Genomic DNA, 18,919 nt, shown 5'->3' on the forward strand with positions numbered 1-18,919 from the left:
TAATAGGTGTTTGTGCTGGGTTCTTAATAAGAGATAACTTCTGAATGGGAACAACAGGGATGTTTTGGGTAAGCTGACTAAAGAAAATGACTTTTGCCTTGGGATGCTTGTCTTACTTTAGTGACATCAACTAGATTCACAGGGGCTACTTAAGTCACTGAGTGAGCTACTGAGCTGGACTACCCCATGATTAGAAAGGTTCATGGGGATCAGAGAACCAGGGCTATGGATGAATCCCACCCAGTAAGAATAGGGCAGCTACCACAAAATTGGAACCAAATGTAAAACAAGCTTTATTAAATACTGGCCAGTTCACTGGACACTGCTCAGGTCCATACCTAGGACTCCCAGAGTATGGTATTAAGGTACAAATTAGTCAGAGGCTTATAAAGGCGAACCCTAAATGGTCAGCGCTTCCCACCTTCATCCAATCAGGGCATGCTTACATCCTGATGTATTTCTTTAAGTACCTCTAGCCTGCCTGCACCTATGTGTGATCAAGCTCGCCCATAAGTCTGGGGCAACCAAGGCTGTTTACAAAAGAGGAAACACTGTAGTTTACTGTCTTACATAAGCAACGGCCCCCAGCATGATAGAAGTTATCTGTCCTTGAGCAAGTGAGGCTCACAGGTTAGAGGTGTGTTTGTTTTATAGATCTCTTAAGCCCAGTGATTTAAACTTAGAATAGAACTTTAGCCTTTACCCTATCAGTAGATTTAAGTGTAATGGAGTGTGGGACAGCTAGTCTAGGCCGCCACGGAATTGGGACGTGTGCTTCTGGAATGGAAACCTGCCTTGGGAACTAGATAGGTAGAGAGATTGCTGCCAGGCTCAGAGAGAGGCCTTCCGCAGTGTGATAGGTTCATTTCCTGATATCATAGAGTACAAAAGCCTATCAGGCTCATTGTTTAGCTTACTTCCTTTTTAAAAAATTGTTTAATCTTCATAATGGGTGTGACTTTGAGTTTTATGGTATATTATTACTCTGGGAGAGAGTGCAAGATATAAACTTTTCTGGTTATAGATGAAGGAACACAGTATTTTGGGAGAAAGATTTTGTCTTTGTGTTTTTAAAAAGTGTGATTAGGCTCTGGAAACTGTTGGACCCGAACTCGGGGTCAGGCAGTAGTGAAGCAGGATTTAGAACAGCGGCAGGGGTAAACTTAACATGGTCAGCATTTAGTAACAGCGTCTGGTAATGAGTCATTCTGGCATTAGTCAGCCACCTATCAGGAGGCTGTCTCACCGTACTTTCTAAGGCGTACGGGGCTGTTACCACCAAGTCTTGTCCCAAAGTCAGTTTGTCTGTATCCTTGACCAAGGCTGCTACGGCTGCCACAAGCAGGAGGCAGGTCGGCCAACCGGCAGCCACTGAGTCTAGTTTCTTTGATAGATAGGCAACTGGACAGTTCCAGGGTCCTAACTTCTGACCCCCTTTGCAATGCCCCTGTTCTCATCTTTTTATCTTTTGTTGAGACCTATCTGCTCCTAACAGTTCCCCTTTGGCAGATTTAACAAAGAATTTGAACATCTCTACCTCCAGGTGAGGCAATATTTTGTGGCTAGGCAGCCACTGGACAAAACTGCCTGTTTCCTCTGCAGACTATGCTGTCCAGAAAAGGACAAATTATGTAGAATAGTTGGCTGATAAGCTTTGCCAAGACAGGGTGATCAGCCTTTCAAAAATCTGCATTTCAACAGTCTGTCAGTTGATTTTGAGCCAGAGGCTGAAGACTTGCACTCACATGTTGCTAACCAGGAACTGTGCTAGTGGAGATTTGTCTCTACAACCTCTCAGTTCTGGAAGCCATGTTAGGCTTTCTATGTGTATAGATATTTGGTCATTTTCCGCTTTCTGATGGGGTTGAAGACTGATTATAGTTTCATAGCCTATCAGGCTGTTAACTCTGGAAATACATATTTTATTGGATAGTTATCAGATAGTATACAAGATAGCCAAGATATAATATAGATTTTAAGCCTTTCTTAAGCTGAAATGGATAACTAAATGTTCTGTTTAACTGATATAGTGATGGACCGGGTATTGAGTATATCATATGTTTTATAAATTGTAGAATGGTAATAACTGTACTCAATTTATATATAAGTGAAAAAGCCTTTTAACTGGACAAAAAAAGGGAAATATTGTGGTTTGCCCTGGAGTTATCTGCATTTTGATGCTAATTCCACTGCCCCAAGGACAGCTGCCTAGTCACTACTCAGGACTCAGGTGACTTTGCCAGAACCTTCTCCCCATTGAATCTGTAAAGTACAGGTGAGGGGCAGGTACAGGATAGAAGGAGGCCTGTCATTGGAGGAGAAGGAAGGATGGGCAGGAGAGAAGTTTGAAGGAAGGGGAGGAGACTGGAATGGAAAAGAAGAAGAGAGGAGGGAGAGGGCGAGACGCCATGGACGGTGACATTAAGATTCCGCTCTGTGTATTTACAGGTTGTTATTTAATGTTCTTAAGGGATGGATGGTACCGGGCTTTATATGTGTAGGTGGGCAATTATATCTTACCAATTGAGCCAAAGATTATTGTGTTGTGTGTTCTTTATGTGAGGGTTTGAGTGTAGGAAAGTGTGCAGTGGCAGGAGACACTGGGCTGCCGCGGAGTTGGGATGTGTTTCCGCCAAGATATCTAGCAGGTATCTTGGGGCACTGAGGTACTGGACCTAGTGAGGCAAAAGACAAGCTTACTTTTTTATTTTTTATATTTTACAACAACAGGAGGGGAAGCAAAGTGGCAAAAGAGCAAGCAGACGTGATGACAGCAAACAGTCTCCAGCTCTTTGAACTGATACAGTGTAGAGGGATTTTAACCTAGCAGCAAGATGGCTCTGGCCTGAGATCACATCCAAAGACCTTCTTAGGTCTGTATGATCCAGCCAAATGCAGACACGCCCTAGATTACAGTACGATGTGGCTAGAAAAAACAGGCTGGACTTTACTAAATGCCCTTAATTCCTAACAATGAAGGCAAAATTCTGCTGTGCCAGGAAACGTTCACGAACCCCAAAAAGACCACCAAGGAGCTGATTCCAATGCAGTCGCACTGGGGTCTCTTTATTCAAGCTCCAGCTTGGGCCACGCCACTGTCTCTGAGGCAGGAGAACGGGAGAGGCCCAAAGCAGGCAGAAGAAAGCATCTTTCAAGTCTAAGACCGTGCACCAAATTCTGGAAGGTGGCAAAGAACTCAATAGAGTGTAGGGGTTAGGCACAATAGGGTTCACGTCAGCCACTCGACAGTTTACCTCTCGTACGTCCTGGACTGGGTGATAATCGTTAGTGCCCGGCTTCTTAACTGGCAGGAGCTGTGTGTTCCAGGCTGAATGGCACTAAGCAGCACCCCACGCTGGAGGAGCCTGGAGATGTGAGGCTTAATTCCTTCTCGTGCCTCCTGGGTCATAGGGTATTGTCTGAGAGACACTGGGGTAGCCTGCGCCTTGAGTTCTACTACCACAGGGGAATGACATTTTGCTTTGCCCATCCCCACCACTTCCACCCAGGCTGATGGAAATGTTTGTAACCACCAAGTCAAGTTCTGGTTCTGAGTAAAGGTGGTTTCAAATAATTTATACTCATCATCTAGTCTGGTAGTGAGAAACTGTATGTGCCAGTTAGTTGTGGCCCATCAGGCAAGAAGTGTATCTGGGCCCCCATTTTGGAGAGTAAGTCTTGCCCCAACAGAGGGTAGGGACAGTCTGGGATGACCATGAATGAATTGGTTACAGGCCCATTCCTTGGCCCACTGTTCTTCCATGAATACATTTTTGTACCAGTGGCTCCTTGGACCCAAGATCTTTTCTTGGAAATGGGGGCTTGGGGAGGATCAAATGTTGAGCCCTCGTGTCCACAATTGAGTGGGTTTCCCCTCCACTCTCAGAGTTACCCTGAGTTCGGGGAGGGGGTCTGAACCCCGTTCTCCCTAGTCACTGTCTTCCCCCCAGGGCTAATACCTTTGCCTTTCAGGGACACTTTTCCCAAGGCCTGGGGTTTTCTGATCCCAGCTTTTGTTTGTTAGGGCACTCTCGGCCCAGTGGCCCCTCTCCTTGCAATATGCATTATTGGCCCTTTTCAAGGGGTTTTCTGTCTCTTTGGTTGGAGTCTCTCTTTTCTGCTTTCCTTAATTATTGTAGCCAAGATTCTCTGTAAATTCCTTTCCTGTCACCTTTCCTTTTTCATTCTCCTTTCATCTTCTTCCTTTTTCTTTGCTTCTTCTCCTCCTGTCTGCCTGTTAATGGTAGACTTTCTCAGCAACCTGCACTAAATCCCTCAATGACTTATCCTGTAGTCCCTCTAGTCTCTGAAGCTTTTCCCTGATATCTCTACTAGCCTGGTCTATAAAAGCCATAGTCACAGTAGCTTTGTGCTCCTTCCTCCTGGGGTCATAGGGTGTATATTGGCGGAATGCATCCATGAGCTGCTCTAGAAAGACTTAGGGGACTCGTCTGGTTCCTGCTTAACCTCACATACCTTGGTCAAATTGGTGGATCGTTGTGTGGCCCCCTTGAGTCTGGTGGTAAATCTTCAGGTGCTCCTCACCTCCTGCTGTATTAAAGTCCCAGTCAGGTCTAGTCAGGGAAAGTCTAGTCGATGACAGCCTGGTCAATCGATGGCACCCCTGTGTCTGAGGGGACGTTCTTTCTTTCTGGCTTCCTGTATTATCCTCTCTTGCTCTTTGGTTGTGAAGAGTGCTCTCATGAGTTGTGGATATCATCTCAGGTAGGCTGAGGAGTAAATAAAACAGTCTGAGATTAATCAGCCCCTTACAGGCTACAGGGGCGGTGAGTGTTGGGCCTTCCAGTTGTACAAGTCGGCCAAAGAGAAAGGCCAATATTGCATGGCATGATCGCCATCTTCATCTACGGGCCCATAGGTGTAAGGCTCAAAGTGAGTCTTAACTACCGGGAGACCCCCCAAGCGAGGCATGAGAATGGAGTTCAATGCAAACACAAGAGGTTTATCTTCCAGCGTGTCAGGGTCAACCTTCAATCAGCCCTCATGTCAAGTGACTAGAAAGCAACCCCGAATGGCTATAACAAACATTTTTTATACTTTTAGAGGTACAGGTTCCATCAGCAAGGTTACAGTTTAAACTTATGTGACATGCCTTTGAGCTCTGTCTGGGACCAGAGGGTCAGGTGACTATCAGTCAGTACATTCTGCAGATTTTCAAGAATGCCCCTGCTCCTCCCAAGAACTGGAGTGGAGAATGGAACTTGGCCTAGCCGATCTGAGGTGGGAAGCTGGTACTTGGCCAAATCTTGACCTGAGGCAGTGGGTGTAAAGCTGGTGAAAGCCTTTAGGGTCCTCATAACCTATCTACTTTCTACCAGGCCAAGCCTCTGAATAGCTCTTACACTTCAGTAAGAACTAGGGTCCTTCATAGGCTGGGAGGGAGAGGGTCACTGTTGTATCAGGTGAAGTGGCCCTTTTGCTCTGGGTCCCCACAGCCCCCCTTATCATGGCCCCAGTTCCCAGGCCCCTCCTCAAGAATCTCCCTTGAGCCCTCATCCAGCGTCCCTTTACCACCACACCCCTTGTCCCTTAACCTCCCCGCTTCCTCTGGCTGGTGAAAGGCCCTAGGGTCCTTCACAGGCAAAACACTCATACACATAAATTAAAAATGATAAATAAAGATTATCTTATGTCAGGTATGGCACGGTCTTGGTCGGGGTGGAACGACATGGTTCCTGCCCCTGGAATAGGGCATGTAAGGCTTGTTTATAAAATAATGTGCATATTTTTATGTTCCTTCTTTAAGGGGTGTCCTTCTTGTTAACATTAATGACTCCATGATAATCAAGACAGCATGAGTCCAAAAGGCAAAGGTGTGGTTAATGTCTCAGCAAAATGGTAAATGCTGGGACCCTCAGAACAGTCCTTAAGGCTGTAGAAGAGAACTCTAAAAACATGGGTTCAAAAATATATAATTTCTCAACTATGCAAAATATAAGAACACAATATGAATTGTATAAAGGGCTTAACAGATCTAAAGGAACAGAGGCAGCTGCACTGGGGGTCAGCTTGTCAGAAAGATACAAAGACAGGCAGTTACAATTTCAGGCAGATTCTTGAGTTCAAGGTCAGCCTGGGACATATCTTATTTAGATCCAGACATGGTCAGAGGCAAGGGGCTAAGGTCGTGGAATGCTGGGGATGGTCATGAGGGAAACTAGAATAAAGGACTGAACTGACAGTAAATAAAAGACTAGGTATCCGATGAGCTATCCGAAAGTGATGGCAGTCCATTTTAGAGAATTTTTCTCTAGAGAGAGCCAAGCTATCTGGAGATCTCTGGAGAGTGAACACAGATAGCTCTTTTAAGATGTTTTCTGACTTTCTGCTTTTGATCAGAAAACCCAAGAGTGATTTTTAGAATTTTTCTAACAGTTTCTGACTTAACAGTTTGGTCAGAAAAACCATGAACTATCCAGAGAGCTTTTAGAATTCTTTCTAGCAGAGAGAGCTGTCTCAACCAGAGACAGTATAGCAAGAAAAAGCTGTCTAGAGCAGAACACACACACATGCACGCACACACACACACGAGAGGCACTGAGAGAGACACACAGAGACAGAGAGAGACAGAGCTAGCCGTCTAAAAAGCTGTCTGGAGCAGACGACAGAGCCAAGAGCTATCTACAGAGAGCTCTTAGGGAGCCGTCTCCAACAGAACATAGGCGGACAGCTCGGACCCATGATTTGACTTTGAGTGTTTGTTTTCAAGGCTCCTATACACCCCTTTTCTTAGAACCCCTCTCCAAGCTGAGTCTGGGCCTTGGCAGTCTTGTTTTAAAAGAGAAAGGAATGCTGCAAGCTTGAGCCATATGACCACCCTTGAAACATAACATTTATGTATTTATATGCAAAAATGATACTAGGTTTTGTTTTGTTTTGTCTTGTTTTTGAGATACAGTCTCTCTGTGTAGCCCTGGCTGTCCTAAAACTGGCTCTGGAGACCAGGCTGCCCTCTCACTCGGAGATCTGCCTGCCTTGCCTCCCGCGTGCTGAGACTAAAGATGTGCACTGCCACGTCTGGCACGGATTACTTTATGTTACGTTTTTCTATTTCAATGTGTTCCAAGCCTGATCATTTATTTATGGTTAGAAATAAAAAAACAACAAAGGATGCCATTTTAAAGTGAGATATATTAGTTTCCTATTGTCATTGTAACAAATGACCTCAACTTATTGGCTTTAAATAACACAATTCATAATACAATTGGTAATTTAAAAATCAAACTGGGGCCCTACTTGAACCAAAGCTTGCTAGATGGGCTGCATTCCTTTGGGAGGTTCTAAGGGAGAATGTGCTTTTATATTATGTGTCTTTTATAGCTTCTAGAGGTAGTGTTGTTAGGGTCCGGGACTCTCTGAAGATACCCCAGACTCCAACTGTATGCAAAGGCACAGAGCATTCATTCAGCTGACTTTTCGCATGCAGGGGTCTCTCCATTCAGGGATGGAGGCCTCTGGTGGACTCGCAGGCCTCGTTTTTATTGTCAGGGAATTCCAGGGAGGTGTGTGCCCTTATACCTTGATTGATTAGCTCTATCTCTGGGGGTCTGTATGAGTCTACAGTTGGTTGGTCTTCCCAGGAGGGGAGACTTCCCAGGGGGTTGCTTACCCATGCTAGCTACCTGTTCTTACTTCTGATCAGACAACAAGGTGTCCTCAGACTGGTTGCCCGTGGCAGACCTGAATCAGGGTCCTCATTTCTGGGAAACAGAAAATTAGACCTAGTCTCCCGAACTGCCAGTTTCAACCTGTCATGCTCTGGCTAACTCGGTCCTCTCAGTCTGCATCCTTTGTTCCGATCTAGCGCCATCTTCTGATACCATAATGGAATGACTGAGACTGGGAACTTAGGTAGCTCTCAGCTAAGAAGGTTCAAGGCTATGACACAATCGGTCTGTCTCAGCTTTGGTGGAGGCCTCTTTGGTTCCGTGGAGTGAATGGAATCGTGGTGGAAGCCTAGACAATAGGGGTCACAGGGTAAGACCACAGTCAGAGAACAGTACACAGGCCACGCTTGCTCTTTTACGACACTCCCTCCGTGAGAACTACCCAAACTCCGAAAGATGGCATTAATCCCCCTTTTTTTTTTGGTTCTTTTTTTTTTTTTTTTTTTTTCGGAGTTGGGGCCTTGCGCTTCCTAGGTAAGCGCTCTACCACTGAGCTAAATCCCCAGCACCAGCATTAATCCCTTTTAAAAGCAACTACCCCAATGACCTTCTATTGGGTCCTTCTTCCAAACACTTCTACCACCCAACAGAGCCCCCACTGGGTACCAGAACTCCAGTACCCAAAGAGTCTGGAGGGGCATGCCACACCCAAATCATAGCAGCACCCTCCTCCAGCTTTGAACCCAGCCCCTTTACGTTTCTCCTGTGGGCTCCTTTTACCTCCCTCTTCACATTTATCCTTTTTTTTTTCAATGAACATTTGTTCCTTTTATTCACAATACATAAGACTTACCCCTTTGTGGAGTCCCTTTTCTTTATGATTTTACACAAAGAACCTTGAGATACATCAATTATAAAACAAGTCAAAAAGAAAGCATCTTTAAAAATTACAAACAGGTATTTTATTCAAGAGTTCTCTATAAGATCCATCAATGTAAAAAGGACATTGGACTGAATGTAAGGCATGTCCAGTTGCCATTAGAATTATTTTTGTTTTGTGGGAGACTTTTCTCTCCTCTGGTCCTGACTTCTCTTTGATTCTCTAGAATGTTCAGCGTATCTGCTAGGTTTTTCCTAGCAGATTTTGGCACTGTTCTGACACTCATTGTCACCTCCTTTATGCTCAGAATGCTTCCTACTCCTCTCTCTTGACTTGGAGCGATTTTTTTTTTTTTGGTTCTTTTTTTTTTGGAGCTGGGGACCGAACCCAGGGCCTTGCGCTTCCTAGGCAAGCGCTCTACCACTGAGCTAAATCCCCAACCCCGTGATCTTTTCTTCTAACATTATCACTGTCCTGGTTTCGGGTTCTTTGCTTCTCATTTTCAGAAAAAGAATCTCTTCTCTCTTGCTGCGTCTTTGCTCGCCATGCCTGTCTTCTGGCTCTCTGTGAGAGCCTTGTTCTCGGCCATTGCCAACTCTGCTGTAACTACTCTCATGGCTTCTGTCCTCCATGTGCTTTGCTGGGGATCTCGCCAGTCTGCATCTGAGCCCTGAGCTCTGTGTCTTTAGACCTTGCTCTCTCGGTCCTCCCTTCCTGATGCCTTTGGTGCTCCCTGCCTCCTCGTCTCCTGTCACATGCCTGCCTGGTGGCCCTGGCTAACGTATCTACTTTTCACCTCTGGCCTTCCCGTGGCTCTTTTTTCTTCTACCTTTAGCTGAGGCAGAGCTCTGACTGCTGCAGGGGGAGGAGTCACTTGCTTCACTGGAGGACTCTGAGCTGCTCTCGCTGCTGTCAGAATCTGAGTCAGAGGGATCAGATGCCCAGGAAGACTCTGAAGATGAAGATGTCAGGGCCAGTTTCTTTTGCTCAGCTTATGGTTTCTGGGTTATGATGACCTTGGGCATATTTTTCAGATGTTCTCACAGTTCATCTGTCTTCTGAGACTTACAGAAGTGGAGAAGTTGATAGCAAACTGGGTATTGCGTGGGTTGTCTCGCGGGGTAAGAGTCCTTCAAAGAATGGCTGAAGAGTTCCATCCTTTAACCTCACACTCAGTTTAGGAAGACCCATGCATTCACACACTTCCTGGAAGACCTTGACAAAAGCCCTACTAGACGATGTCATCGTCTCTTCACTCAGCTTTGTACATTGGAGAACACTCCATGGAATTGACTTTGTGTATAAAAGGTAAGCCAACAGCTTAGCAACATTTCTCAATTTGTTTGTCTCTAATGGATGGATGGTGTTGTACTGTTCCTTGAATACACTTTCAAATGATTCCATGTATTTTTTTCAGCATACAAAACCGCCCGGCTAACAAGCCAAAAAGTTTCTCATCGGTCCTTTGTTGGGTCCAGCAATCAAGTATCATGTTGCAGAGTTCTTTTCTTTGGCTCTCAACAAACTCCATTTTCAGCAACTTGTGTGCTCATTCTTCAAAATCTAAACTTGACTGAATGGCAAGATATATTGTACGATGAAACGAGAGTAGGTTGATTTCTGTCTTGTCATGAATAGTTACTTTTTGTCCTTTTTCCTCTTCTTCCTCCCCTTACTCCTCCTCATCTTCACTAGTTCCAACTTCTTGGTCTGTGTTTGAATCACTGTCTCCTTCATCAAGGATTTCTTTTTTAGTAACCTTGTACTTCTCTCCATTCTCCATAAAATTAGGATCCATCTTGAAAACATTAACATCTTCTGGATTGTAGTTGTCCTCCAAGGGGAGCATTTTTGTAAACTGACCGTCCTCTTCCACTAAATCAAGTCCTTCCAGAATAACAGGGTGGCCCTTGAATCCATCTTTCGTACAGCAAACATCACTTCAATCATGTACTGAACTCTTTTGTTGACCTCATGTAGACTGTTTCGCAGGCATCAAAGATTGCATTGATTCCCCTTCGTGACACCTGAGGCTAATGGAGATCGCACTCCCTAAGGAAGCCATCAGCTACTTCAACACTGTCATCTGTTGGTCTCTCTAGCAGCAAAGTGAGCATCTCCAGGCACAGAACCTCATGTGCCACATTTTGGTTAATAAGATGTGCCACAAATTTTGAGGCAGTCAAGCAAAGTTGCTTATCATTCCTTTGATATCCTTTCTGAAAATTAAGAATTAGTCTCTTGAGCATCTCCAATGTGCAGCCCAACTGGATTACTCTTGGAAACCAACTGGATGGGATAAACCTACTAGACCCAGATGTGGTCGCTCGGTTTAAGCAAAGGTAAGAGTTTATGGTAGGACTTCCTTATAAAGCTAAGCATTCAAAACTGTGGCTCTAGAGGCCACACCTGAAGAGAAGTGTTTATGCAATAGTGTCCCTCACCCTGTATATAAATAAAAGTTTGTATTATAATTGGGGGAAAAGACCACATTTATTCTAATGGATAGGCTGTCTCCCTATTTAACATCATCCAATCCCACAGAAAGCTCTGCTTCCCTTTGCCATGTAATGTAATCCACGAGTTAGGACAGAGAATTTGTGGATGGGTGTTGCCTTCCACAAGAGTTGTGGTCATAATTAGTACCACATAACAAATACTTCCGTTTTCCTCTTGGGTGTACCATAGGGTATATCTCTGTTCCTCACCTCCTTTTTGTGTGGTGTTGGGAACAAACCTTGTACTTCATGAATGCTAGGCAAAAGAATTCTCTAAGGTACATCCCCAACCTCTTCTTCTCTCTTTACACTTAGAGCTGCATATGACTTGACTGATGAACTGAGTGGAGGTGCCGTGCATCATTTCTGATAAGAGACTTTACAAGCCTGTGGCTTGCTGTGTTCTCTTTACTCCACCACTGTTTTGATAGGCATATTGATTGAGATGAGAGCCTTGCTTTAAGAGACTGAGTAGAAGCCTCATGCTGGTCTGTGTTGAGAGCCCATCTTATAAGAAGGGTTATATGGTGTGTTAGCCCACTAAGAGTTATGGGGATTGGGAGTTGAAGGAAAATGGCCCCCAAAAGCCCACAAGGAGTGGCACTATTAGGAGATGTGGCCTTGTTGAAAGAAATGAGTCAATGTGAGGGTCTCATATGCTCAAGAGGTATGTCTTAGTCAGGGTTTCTATTCCTGTACAAACACCATGACCAAGAAGCAAGTTGGGGAGGAAAGGGTTTATTCAGCTTACACGATCACATTGCTGTTCATCACCAAGGAAGTCAGACCTGGAACTCAAGCAGGTCAGGAAGCAGGAGCTGAGGCAGAGGCCATGGAGGGATGTTACTGGCTTGCTTCCCCTGGCTTGCTCAGCTTGCTTTCCTATAGAACCCAAGACCACCAGCTCAGGGATGGCACCACCCACAGTAGGCTGGGTCCTCCCCCCCAGATCACTAGTTGAGAAAGTGCCTTACAGCTGGATCTCATGAAGACATTTCCACAACTGAGGCTCCTTTTTCTGTGGTAACTCCAGCTTGTGTCAAATTGACCCACAACACCAGCCAGTCCTGGGTAGAACTCCCAGCTCCTCCAGCACCGTGTCTACCATGCTTCCCACCATGACGATAATGAACTAAACCTCTGAAACGCTAAGCTACACCAATGAAATGTTTTCTTTTATAAGAGTCGCCATGATCATGGGGTGTCTTCACAGCAATAGAATACTAAGACAGAGGATGTTTGAAACTTGTTCTAGTTAGTTTTAATAGTTAACTTGCAAGAACCTGGAGTCATCTGAGAGGAAAGCATCGACTGAGGAATTTCCTAGATCATATTGGCATGTCTGAGAAGATTGTTTTGATTCTTTTTTTTTTCTTTTCTTTTTTTCAGAGCTGGGGACTGAACCCAGGGTCTTGCGCTTGCTAGGCAAGCGCTCTACCACTGAGCTAAATCCCCAACCCCGATTGTTTTGATTCTTAATTGATACAGGAGCATCCAGACCACTTAGGGCAGCAGCTACCCTAGAACAGGTTCCCCTGCACTGCAGGCACAGCAAGCTGCACACAAGCCAGAACTCAGGCCAGCAAATGGAATTCCTCCCTGGGTCCTGCCTCCAGGTTCCTGCCTATAGTGCTTGTGCTGATTTTTCTCAGTGATGGATTGTGACCTGGAAATGCAAACCAAATAATTACTTTCCACCTACAAGTTGCTTTTAGACATAGTTTATCACAGCAGAAAGCAAATTAGAACAAAATGTGTATGTGCCCAAAGACCGTAGATTAAAGGCTTGGTTACCAGCCTGTGGCACTATTGGAATGGGATAGAACCTATAGGAAGTGAGGACGAGAAGGAAACAGGGGGCATTGAGCCTTGAGGGGGCTATTGGGACCCTTGTGTCCTCAACTGCGTATTCTCTGTCATGGTGTATTTGTCAGGGATCTACAAAGTAACAGAATGAGTCTCCATATCTATCTATCTCTCTTTCTTTTTAAAAAAGATTTATTTATGTACGTGAGTACACTGTAGCTGTCTTCACACTCCAGAAGAGGGCACCAGATCCCATTACAGATGGTTGTACACCACCATGTGGTTGCTGGGAATTGAACTCAGGACCTCCGGAAGAGCAATCAGTGCTCTTAACCTCTGAGCCATCTCTCCAGCCCCTCTATCTCTTTCTATATTTGGAATTTATTGGGTGACTTAGATGCAGTCCAGCTAATCCAACAATTACCAGCTGGGACTGGAAAGTCCAAGAACCAGGTAGTTTCTCAGCCCACAGGTTGGGTGTTTCAGTATATGCTGGATCTCCAAAATGTAGACTGTAGTGCCAATGAAGGAATGGACTTGCTATTGAGGTGAGGACAAGCAGGCAAAGAACAGCACCTTTCTTATTCCATGTTGGGCTTCCAACAGAAGGGTGGCCCAGATTACAGATGTGTCTCCCCACCTAGATCTAGTCTAGAAGTGGGTCTTCCTACTTCAAATGAATCAAAACTTCCTCACTGGTGTGGCCTCCAGTTTTGCATTCTAGTTAATTCCAGATATAGTCAAGTTGGAAACCAAGAGTGTGTACCACCTCACCACAGGCCCCAAAGCATCAGAGCCAGCTGGTCATGGATTGACATCTGACCATTAGCCTAAGTTAATTTCTCCGTCTTTTAAGTGGATTTGTTCAGGAACTTTGTAGCATCAATAGAGAGGATCCAATGGCAGACTGAGCTTCCCCTATCTAAAAGGTGCACAGTTAGGTGCTCATGTTGTGTGGAGGCTACAACATAAAGTAAATGCAAGGCAGTAACAAGCAAGGGCTTCTGGAACACTGCAATTACGTTACGGTGGATGTCATGTTATCTTCTAGGTTAAAGACAAGACAAAAGTTTGGAGCTCTACACTGGACAGAGCTCTTCCATGGCCTAGCTCTGGCCTCCAGAGGAGTTGTAAAGCAGCGGCCCTAAGTCTTGAGATAGAGCCTGCCTTTTGCTCACAAGATCTGCAGCTATGGATCTGAGGAACCCTGAATGTTTTGGCACTGTCTTCATTTGGCTTTTATTGCTGTCAAGAGACACTGTGACCAGGGCAAATCTTATAAAGGAAAGCATTTGAGTTTGGCCTGCAGTTTCAGAGGCGTAGTCCATCATCACTGTGGCAGGAAGAATGATGGCAAGCAGGCAGACTTGGTGCTGAAGAGGGACTTGAGAATTCTACATCTGGATCTACAGGCATCAGGAGAAAGAATTGGTTTGAACTTCTGAGACTCAAAGCCTACCCCTTATGTTAGTTATGGTATGTTAGTTATGATGTGCACTTCCTCCCACAAGGCCACACCTACTCCCACAAGGCCACACCTCCTAACACTGCCACTTCCTATGGGCCTATGGGGGCCATTTTTGTTCATACTACCACAGGCAACTTTAGGTGTCGAGGGCTTGAGACATCAGCTCTCCCAACATTCCTGTTGGGACACAGAACTTCGCTAAAGCTTGAATGTGGATCAGAGACAAAGTTCTCTTGCTCCCAAAAGGGCTAAGTCACTGCCTCCTATACTTATAAACCCCAGGCAGCACTAGGAGTTTGCAAAGCGTGCACACTCTCATTGAAACCTCTTGCAGATCACATGAGAAGAGTGTGGATCTGTTTTCTGAGAGCGACTTGAGAATTTAGGGTAGGGAGGCGGCAGAAGTAAACGGGGAAGAGTTCCAGGTTCTAGGAATCTCCTGGTGCATAAGAACTCCAAAACCACAAACTGAGTGCTGAGGAGGTGCTCAGTGGTTAAGAACACTCGCTGCTCTTGCAGAGGAGCAGAATTTGGTTCCCAGCACCCACGTCAGGCAGTGGACACTCTCCTGTAACATCACACCATTCTCTTCTGGTTTTTATAAGTACCTGAAAGCCCATTGCATGTCTTAAAAAAGAAAGAAAAGTAAATCTGCCTCACTGGCAGCCTTCATTGGCCAATGATGATGATTTATTGGGTGCCTTTTGTATACTTTGTGTTCTTGTTGGGAGTGTCATCCCAAGCAGCCAGGAGGACACTCTCCCCATCGGTGGGCTATTGCATACTCCTTGGTTTGCTCTCACTGGACAGATACACCCTCCTAGGCCCTATTTAGAAAAACAAGAGGTGGTCCAGCCTCACCGCGGTGAGGTCTGCGGTTCCTTTGGGCTTTTCAGAGCTAGTAATTAAAACCACTTTTCCAGGTCAGTATGCTATCAATCACAGAAGCCATGCAAGATGTTCCAGCTTGATAAAGGTCCTTATGAAATGAAGCCATTAAATGTAGGAGTTGTGTAAAACTTAGCTGCATTAAGCAGACAGAAAGAGCAAAAGAATCAAAGTTTACTAGGTCAGAATAAAAGGAACCAAGAGGAGGAGGAAGAAATAGTATCTTTAATTTCCAAGAGGATACAATAAAGCCAAGAGATATAAATTATCTAAGATAGGACACTTGATAACGACCTTTTAATTGACTAGAAAAAAAACGGATCTCTTGGTAGTTACTTCAGAATCCTACTTTGAACTTATGTTTATTTTAATTTATGGACATGATGAACTAATCAAATCCAATAAACATGGGTATCTTTAGTTACCAGATGTTCTGCAGGGTAGACAGTCACTGTGTGCCAACAGGACATGGTTTACACAGTTGTTAGAGGAATGCATAGTCGCACTGACACTGTGCTGCGTTTAAAATCTGGCGCCCTGGGGTGGGGAGATGGTTTAGGGGTTAGGAGCACTTACTGTTCTTGCAGAGAACATAGGTTCGATTCTCAAGACTTCCGCGGTAACCCACAGCCCTCTGTAACTCCAGAGTCCCCTTCTGGAGTCTACAGACACTGCATACACATGGTGCACAGACACACACACTAGCAAAACGCCCATACACATTTTAAAACATTATAATGTGGGGCCCCCAGTAAAATTTTCAAAAGGACCTTGTTCATTAATGTATAAGGATGAACAGACACACTTTCCACCTTCCTTTTTCAGTGACCTGCCATCTTCTCTGGAACTGTGTGTGACTTCAACTTCATTTTTAAGAATCATGTAGCTGAATGACCGCTTTCATTCACAGTACTCACAGAACAACCACTGGGCTCCTGGACCTGCACTAGCCCTCGTAGGAAAGAGAAGACCCATGCAACCCATCCCCCAGCTCTAGTAGCTAGGGATTTTGTTAGTCTGGAGCACCAACACCAGAGCCTAGAACTTAGTACTGAGACGACATAGAAATAAATAAAGGTAAGAAGGAGATCAGTTTGAGGTCATTTGTGTATTCAACAGACAGAAAACAAAACTCACATGCCAAGCGTTGCCCAACCCATTAGAGAACAATGTGAATGTGTTTGGCCTCATGAAACACACACTTCTGCAGGGATGACTCTTTGCTTAGCTCATGGGCAAACAAGTAAATACATCTTATATCTTCTAACAATGAGACATTCTTTGAGCGAAGGAAGCAGAGGAAGCAACAGTCTTTTAGACTCTTATCATTTCTGAAAATGAGAAGTTAAATGAGCAAACGAAGCATCTATAAGTGCCCTTATAGATTAGCCATTTTCCTCTTAGAGAAGGGGCTTGCATGGGGTTCCTACCTGTCTTAGTCACTGTTCTATTGCTGTGAAGAGACATCATGACTGTCTTAGGGTTTTACTGCTCTGAACAGACACCATGACCAAGGCAACTCTTTTTGTTGTTGTTGTTGTTTTTCTTGGATATTTTATATATTTACATTTCAAGTGTTATCTCCTTTCCTCCCTCTCCCATACACACTCCCTCTCCCCCTGCTTCTATGAAGACGCTCCCACTCCCACCCACTCACTCCCACCTTAACACCCTGACATTCCCCTACACTGGGGAAACGAGCCTTCACAGGACCAAGGGCTTTTCCTCCTACTGATGCTGGACAATGCCATCCTCTGCTACATATGCACCTGGAGCCATGGGTCCCTCCATGTGTACTCCAACTCTTATAAGGACAACATTTAATTGGAGCTGGCTTACAGGTTCAGAGGTTCCATCAGTATTACCAAGGTGGGAGCATGGCAGCATCCAGACAGGCATGGTGCAGGAGGAGCTGAGAGTTCTACATCTCCATCTGAAGGCCCCTAGGAGAAGACTGGCTCCCATGTGGTTAGGAGTAGTGTCTCAAAGCCCACCCCCAGAGTGACACACTTACTCCAACAAGGCCACACCTCCTAATAGTGCCACTCCCTGGGCCAAGCTTACACCACAACAATCAACTCAACTCTATAAAATACAGCGTCTAACTGAGGGCTTGCTTGCAGGTTAGACTCTGAGTCCATTTTCGTCAGGTGGAGAGCAGGGTGGCAGGTATGGTGCTGAAGGAGGAACTGAGAATTTTACATCCTGAGCCACAGCAGAAGGGGGAGGGGGAGAGACAGAGAGAGACAGGGAGAGACAGGGAGACAGACAGAGACCTGGTCTGGCATGAGCTTTTGAAACCTCGAAGCCCAGTGAAGCACAACAAGACCATATCTAATCCATTCAAATAGCACACTCCCTGGTGACTAAGCACTCAAATATATGGGCCATTTTTATTCAAACTACCATAAGTACCAAAAAGGGAGAGAGAAAATGATGCAAAGAAACCAACAGATTGAAAGGCAAGTAGGTGGGCAACAAGATGGTATGTATGTTGGCACATAACACACACAATGATTTTTTAACATCCAGGACCACGTCAAGAATCACAACTACTTAGGGTTGGGGACTTGGCTCTTGGCTCAGTGGTAGAGTGCTTGCCTAGCAAGCGCAAGGCTCTAGGTTCGGTCCTCAGCTCAAAAAAAAAAAAAAAAAAAAGAATGACAACTACTAAAATATATCTTTTAAAAACCCCAAACACTAAGCAGAGCTTAGGGAATCCCAAGGTCCCCATTTTCTGCAGGAGTTTGAGCCTGAGGGATCAAGGACACCACAAGAAAAGCACAGAATCAACTAACCTGAGCCCACAGGGGCTCGCAACGACTGAACTGCCAACCAGGGAGCCTGCATGGGTCTGACCTAGGGTCTCTGCATATATGTTACAGGTGTGTAGCTTGGTCTTCTCCAGGGACTCCTAACAGTGGGAGCAGGGGCTGCCTCCAGCCCTGTTGCCTGCCTTTGAGACCCTTCCCCCACTGGGCTGCCCTGTCTAGCCTTAATGAGGCCGGGCGCCTGGTCACTGCACCTTAATATGCCATGGCTGGTTGATATCCACCGGAGGCCTGCCCTTTTCTGAAGAGAAATGGAAGACTGGATGGGGATCATGGGGATGGGGAGAAGAGGAGGGAGAGGAAATACTGATCGGGATGTCAATAAAATAAAATATAAAACCTTAGAAAACACCCCTGAACAAAGGAAACAAGAAAACTACAGAGACCTGGAAATGAACAGAAATGTGAGCAGGGATTGGTCCCTGTAAGTGTGGTGCAGTGAAACCACCCAGCTAGAGCACTCTGTGGGTAGAAAAGCACTTCATTTGGAAAATCAAGCTGCCGGCTGTCTTGGGGCTTGGAGTGGGTGTGGGTGTGGGTACAGGAAATGTCTTGTCGGGTTTAGGGGGACAGAGCAGTGGGAGGAGAGGCATAGGTGGAAAAGCCTGGGACTTAGCTGGGGGCTTTGATCTACTGCAGGCTTTGTGTTAATCAGGGCTAGTTGTCCTTTGCCAGAGGTAGCTGGCCATTGAAGGCAGAAAAGGAACGTAACGGCTTTTCCTGACAAACAGAAACCCTTTGCAGGGTCTCTGAGAAATCCTGAGTTTAGGTTTTTGTTTACACAATAGCAATCCTGTGTGCCAGGTCATAGTCCAGCCTGAGCTGAGCCCCGCTGGTACCTGGGACATTGTCAGGGACACCACCATTTTTGGGAGCCCACTTGGACCTAACAGTTATTTGATAACATTAAGGGGTTTATA

The 18,919-nt window shown here is 45.3% G+C and overlaps 1 pseudogene; it reads right to left on the reverse strand.

Moving 5' to 3' along the window:
- Positions 1–9,293: 9,293 nt before the first annotated feature.
- Positions 9,294–10,757, reverse strand: LOC116890052 (annotated as a pseudogene).
- Positions 10,758–18,919: the final 8,162 nt, after the last annotated feature.

The sequence above is a fragment of the Rattus rattus genome, chromosome 1, assembly GCF_011064425.1.
Source record: "Rattus rattus isolate New Zealand chromosome 1, Rrattus_CSIRO_v1, whole genome shotgun sequence".
Classification (NCBI taxonomy): Eukaryota; Metazoa; Chordata; class Mammalia; order Rodentia; family Muridae; genus Rattus; species Rattus rattus.